Source organism: Gekko japonicus, unplaced genomic scaffold, assembly GCF_001447785.1.
Source record: "Gekko japonicus isolate JY-2015 unplaced genomic scaffold, Gekko_japonicus_V1.1 scaffold5007, whole genome shotgun sequence".
NCBI lineage: Eukaryota > Metazoa > Chordata > Lepidosauria > Squamata > Gekkonidae > Gekko > Gekko japonicus.
Window position 1 is genome coordinate 12,991 of NW_015171652.1, and position 6,425 is coordinate 19,415.

The window sequence follows — 6,425 nt, forward strand, 5'->3', positions numbered from 1 at the left end:
ACCTGTGGGGGGGGGGGATACCTGGAGATTTGGGGGGGTGGAGCCTGAGGAGGGTGGGGTTTGGGGAGGGGGAGGGAAGTGCCACACCAGGGTCTAAGGCCACCGGGGCCACCCTCCAAAGCAGCCGTTTTCTCCAGGGGGACCAGTCTAGCGGAAGATACCCAAGGCCCACCTGGAGGTTGGCAACCCCATCCACAGGCCAGTGGGAGGGGTGGGGGTGAAGAGGCTCCGTTGCTTCTGTTTGCATCTGCAATAGCAATGGGGCCGAAAAGAGGGAGGGCCCGCTGAGGAAGAAGAAGAAGAGACTGGATTTCTAGCCCACCCTTCACTCCCCAAAGGAGTCTCAGAGCGGCTTACAAACTCCTTTCCCTTCCCCTCCCCACAACAGACACCCTGGGAGGTAAAAGAAGAAGAGATTGGATTTATACCCCATGGCCCTTCACTACGCAAAGAAGTCTCAGGGTGGCTTACAAACTCCTTTCCCTTCCCCTCCCCACAGCAGACACCCTGGGAGGTAGGCGGGGCTGAGAGAGCTCTCTCGAGGACTGCCCTTGAGGACAGCTCTGAGAGAACTTGTGATTGACCCAAGGTCACCCAGCCAGCAGCTGCATGTGAGGGAGTGGAGGAATCAAACCCGGTTCTCCCTTATTAAAGTCCGCGCTCCTAACCAGTGCACCAGACTGGCTCTCTCCAAACTGGAAGATTATGGGGTGCCGGCTCCAGGTCAGAAAAGACCTAGAGGTGGGGGGTGGGAGCTGGATCCTGGGGAGGGGGGATTTGGGGAAGGGAGGGTAGGATGCCTATAGAGTCCCCCCTCCAAAGCAGCCATCTCCTCCAGGGGAACTGATCTCTGTCATCTGAAAATCAGTGGTAATAGGGGGAGATCAAACTGAAGCTCAAAGACTTTGGCCACCCAAGTGAGAAGGGAGCACTCACTGGAGAAGACCCTGATGCTGGGAAAGACTGAAGGTCAAAGAAGACGGGGACGGCAAAGGATGAGATGGTTAGACAGTGTCATAGATGCAACGAACATGAAGTTGAGCAAACTTCAGAGGACGGCGGAAGACAGGAGGGCCTGGCGTGATCTTGTCCATGGGGTCGCGAAGAGTCGGACTCGACTGTGCGACTGAACAACAACAACAAGGGGGAGATCTCCCGCTGCCACCTGGAGGTTGGCAACCAAGGAAGAAACAGTTTTCTGACGGACTAGGCCTGCCTCGTGTTCATCCCAATGCCACTGGGACCCTCTGACCTTGTGGGCAGGGCTGCTGTCCTGCGAGGGAGGACTGGAGATCTCCCAGGGTTTCAACAGCTGTCCTGACAACAGAGATCTGTTCCCCGCAGCTCACGATGAAGAACCGCTACAACAGCTAACATCATACCTACTTATGGTGGCACAAACCACCGTTGCAGCTGCCTGGAAGTCACCCAAGTCTCCAAGTTTAGAGGCCTGGAGAAATAAAGTGTGGGAACAATTCCTGATGGATAAGATAAGTGACACTTTAAATATAGCTCAAACGAATCTTTGTACAACGAAATCACTCTTTGAGCGCACCTGGTTCCCTTACCTTCAGTATATGACTGAGAAGGATTTACTTCCAAACAATCCGGCCTATGCTTCTTGGTTATGCTTTTGAATATAAAATAGTATAACATACCCCAGTATTAAAAACTCTGCACTGTATACAACAGTATAGCTTTTATCAGTATCCTCATACTCAAGCCCGCCCTTCCTCAGGCTCAACCCTTGAATCTCCAGGAGTCTCTGGAGGGCAGGGAGCTGTTCCTCTTGGCAGCAGAGGAGAGGACTCGCAGTCATGGGTTTAAATTAAGAGCGGGAAGGGACTGGCTGGATCTTAGGAAAAACGTTTTGACAGTCAGAGAGAAGTTGCCGCGCGGAAGACTTGAATGTCAGGTGGATTTTTGGGGCGCGATCACACCGCAACATCTGGGAAACATAGCGCGCCCGTGGCCAACCCGTGGCGTCTCGCCGAAGATGCGCAGTCAACAAGTACCGTGGAAAGTGCACTAGTATCCAGAAAACGCAGGGCAGGGGCGGGCGTCTGATCGCGGGAGTGCTAGTATCCCGTGGCATCCGGCGCCCATCCACGTCCCGTCGCAAACCGAATATTTTTCGTAAGCGCATGTGCACAAACGCATAACTGAAAGCAGTGCTGCTCCACGGAACTGCGCATGCGCACAAACGTGAAACGCTTGCCGGGCCGCTTCTTTACCACGCTCCAGCATCACCGTGTGATTGCCAGCTAACAGCCTAAGCGCAAAGCCTCAGGGGACTGTGTGATCGGTCTGTGGTATGATCGCACCCGCTTGATGCACCCCCAAACCGTCCTTCTCCCGTGGCAAATCCTCCCGTGTGACCGGGGCCAGAGTCATGCCACAGTGGAACCAGCTGCAAAGGGAGGTGGTGAGCTCCCCCTCCCTGGCAGCCTTTAAGCAGCAGCTGGACAAACACTTGTCAGGGATGCTCTAGGCTGATCCTGCATTGACCCGGGGGTTGTACTAGATGACCTCTAGGACCCCCTCCAACTCTGTGTGATTCTGTGACTTTTATGATTGTATTCTGCTTGTGGGGTGACGTGACTTTTCCTCCCCACCCACCTCTGAGCACTGTGTCGGTCCTCACTAGACGTGTACTGGCAGAGAAACCATTACAGATACAAGAGTCCAGGAGGTGCTCAGAGAAGCCGAGACATGCGTGAACTTTGGCAGGAGGTATCGAGCCGTGTCCACCTACAGGTGACGCGGCATCAGGGTGAGGTCTAATTCTTGCCCTGGTTTCTGTCTGGGCCAGGGACAAATGTGCCTTTGTTCTTAGCATCAGAGACACGGGCTTACCTCTCGGATCCTCTCGTTCTGCATCCGGCACTCGGCCTCCCACGCCGACAGGTGCCTCTGTGGAGAAACCAAGCAGGTCAGGAGCATGAAACGGGCCGAACATCCGAGCTGCTTTCTAAACCCTTGGACCGTCTTTCTGGCCCCAGAGATGGGATCCTGCCCTGGAACCCTCATCCTCTCTGAGACACCTCCAGAGCCGGGAGGGACAGAAAGCGAATGCAGTCTTAGGGTGCATCAAAAGAAGCCTTGTGTCCAGATCACGGGAGGTGGTCGGCCCGCTCTGTTCTGCTATGGTCAGGCCTCACCTGGAGTCCTATTCCAGTTTGGGGCACCACATTTTAGGAAGGGTGTTGACAAGCTCGAGCGTGTCCAGAAGAGGGCGACCAGGATGGCGAGAGGGTTGGAATCCAAGTCTTACGAGGAAAGGCTGAAAGAGTCTGGTATGTCTAGCCTGGGAAAGAGAAGGCTCAGAGGGGACATGATTGCCGTCTTCAAATATCTGAAGGGCTGTCATGTAGAAGATGGAGTGGATCTATTCTCTCTTGCTCCGGATTGCAAGACGAGATCTAATGGGTGGGAATGACGAGGGAGTTGTTACCGGCTAAATATCAGGAGAAACTTCCTAACTGTAAGAGTGGTTGAGCAGTGGAACAGACCACCTCGGGAGGAGGTGGATGCTTCTTCACTGAACGTTTCCAAGCGGAGGCTGGACGACCATCTCTCAGGTATGTTAGGCTGGACGACCATCTCTCAGGTATGTTAGGCTGGACGACCATCTCTCAGGTATGTTATAGGGCTATCTTTCGGCTATGCTCCTGCAGAGTGCAGGGGGTTGGACTAGGTGACCTGCAAGGTCCCTTCCAACCCTAATATTCTATGATTCTAACTCTTATGAGGAAAGGCTGAAAGAGTTGGGTCTGTTTAGCCTAGGAAAGAGAAGGTTTAGAGGGGACATGATTGCAGTCTTCAAGTATCTGAAGGGCTGTCATGTAGATGATGGAGCAGATCTCTTCTCTCTTGCTCCGGATTGCAAGACTAGATCTAATGGGTGGGAATGACAAGGGATTCGTTACCGGCTAAATATCAGGAGAAACTTCCTAATGGTTAAGAGTGGTTGAGCAGTGGAACGGGCTGCCTCGGGAGGTGGTGGATGCTCCTTCGCTGGACGTTTTCAAGCAGAGGCTGAATGACCCTCTTTTGGGTATGTTGTAGGGCTCTCTTTTGGCTGTGCTCCTACAGAGTGCAGGGGGTTGGACTAGATGACCTGCAAGGTCCCTTCCAACTCTTAACATTCTATGATTCTAAGTACACAGGTGGAAACGGGGACATCCTGGTGTAAGTTTGACAGCCGTCTTCACGGGCCAAGCTAGAGTTGCCAATCGCCAGCTGGTGGCTGGAGACCTCCAGAGATTGCAACTGATCTCCAGGCGGCAGAGACTGGTTCACCTGGAGAAAACGGCCCCTTTGGAAGGTGGACTCTGTGGCATTTATACCCCATTAAAGTCCCCCCCCCTCAAACCAATGCTCCGTCTAAGCTGTGGCATCTTGTGAGCAAAAATTCTACTTTGTGACAGACAGACAGACAATCGTTATTGGCATGTCGTCTGCTTGGTGAGCTTCTGGCATTAAAGTTGTGAGCAAGCAATTTGGCTACTGTATAAATCGGTTTGCTCTGGAGCCCTCCTTCCTGAGCTAAGGCAAAAAATTGTGAGCTGGAGGCTAAGAAACTGTGAGCCGGCTCACACTGACTCAGCTTAGAGGGAACCCTGCCCCCAACCCCACTGTCCTCCGGGGCCCCCACACACACACACACCAAATCTCCAGGTATTTCCCAGTCCAGAGCCAGACAGGAATCATAAGAACATAAGAGAAGCCAATGTTGGATCAGGCCAAACTTGGTCAGCCCGATTGTGGGCTATAAGTGGGAATGTTTTTCCATTGTGGCAGCACAGCCTTGCGATGCTTAGATGGGTGCCTATTTTTGGAGGTCCCGGGTGGCCTCAAATTTGAAGGACTGGCTCCCTTCCTGAACACATCAGCGTTCAGTAGGAGGCTCAATAAGACGCATCGGCCTCAAATGAAGGCCTTTCATTGCATATAAGAAGGAAGCCAATGTTGGATCAGGCCAGTGGCCCATGGCCCATCCAGTCCCACACTCTGTCACACAGTGGGGGCCAAAAATACCAGGTGCCATGAGGAAGTCCAACAGTGGGGCCAGGACACTAGAAGCCCTCCCACTGTTGCCCCACCCCCAAGCACCAAGAAGACAGAGCATCCCTTGCCCCAGACATATACCTTGTGGCTAATAGCCACCGATGGACCTCTGCTCCATATGCTCATCCAAGTCCCTCTTATAAGAACATAAGAAGGAAGCCAATGTTGGATCAGGCCAATGGCCCATCCAGTCCAACACTCTGTGTCACACAGTGGCCAGAAATGCCAGGTGCCCTCAGGAGGTCCAGCAGTGGCACCAAGTGCCATCAGACACTAGAAGCCCTCCCACTGTTGCCCCCCACCAAGCACCAAGCACCAAGAATACAGAGCATCCAAGAATACAGAGCATCCCAGAGAGTTCCTGTCTGCTATGTATCGAGCCTAAGCCTTTCCTCCAGCTGCGCCTAGAATGGGCTGAGCTTGCTTCTCCAGAACAATAGCTCGCCTGGATCCAGGAACTAACCTATAGATAAGCAGTATAATGTAAATAGCCTATCACGGGGAGTGTGTGTGTGTTGGGTGTGGTGTTTTGCATGCTTATAAGCAGGGCTCCAGCCCTGCTAGAGTCCTCTTGTAGGTTGCTGAAATCACTTAATAAACTAGAGTTGATCACTGCAATTCATCTGATACTATCTATACCTTGTGGCTAATGGCCACTGATGGACCTCTGCTCCAGATGTTGATCCAGTTCCCTCTTATAAGAACATCAGAAACGCCAATGTCGGACCAGGCCTGTGGCCCATCCAGTCCAACACTCTGTATCACACAGTGGCCAGAAATACCAGGGGCCATCAGGAGGTCCAGCAGTGGGGCTAGGACACCAGGAGCCCTCTCACTGTTGCAACCCCCAGACACCAAATCCCTGTCCCTCTCATAGCGTTGGAAGGTTCTACTTGGCCCATTGGATGCTGCCCTTTGTCCTGCCCTGTCATTGCCTGCAGTCTGGCCCCCTTAGCCCCCTCCGTGCCCCCTCCGTGCCCAGCCCGGCCTCGCCTTCAGTCTGCCGCCTTCCGTCCTCATCTCCCTCAGCAGGTCCTTGCCGGACTTCTCCTGCCGCCGCTGCTTGAAGACCTGTGTGAAATGACAGCAGGGATCAGCTGTGTTCCAACCAGCCAGGCCTCGTCACTGACAACATCATCTGGAGTTTCCATAAAAAGGGAGTGTACAAATATCACCAGACAAGAAGAGGAGGAGGAGGAGGAGGAGGTGGAGATTGGATTTATGCCCCGCCCTTCACTCGGAGTCTCAGAGCGGCTTACAAACTCCTTTCCCTTCCCCTCCCCACAACAGACAACCTGCGAGGTAGGCGGGGCTGAGAGAGCTCTTTCGAGAACTGCCCTTTCAAGGACTGCTCT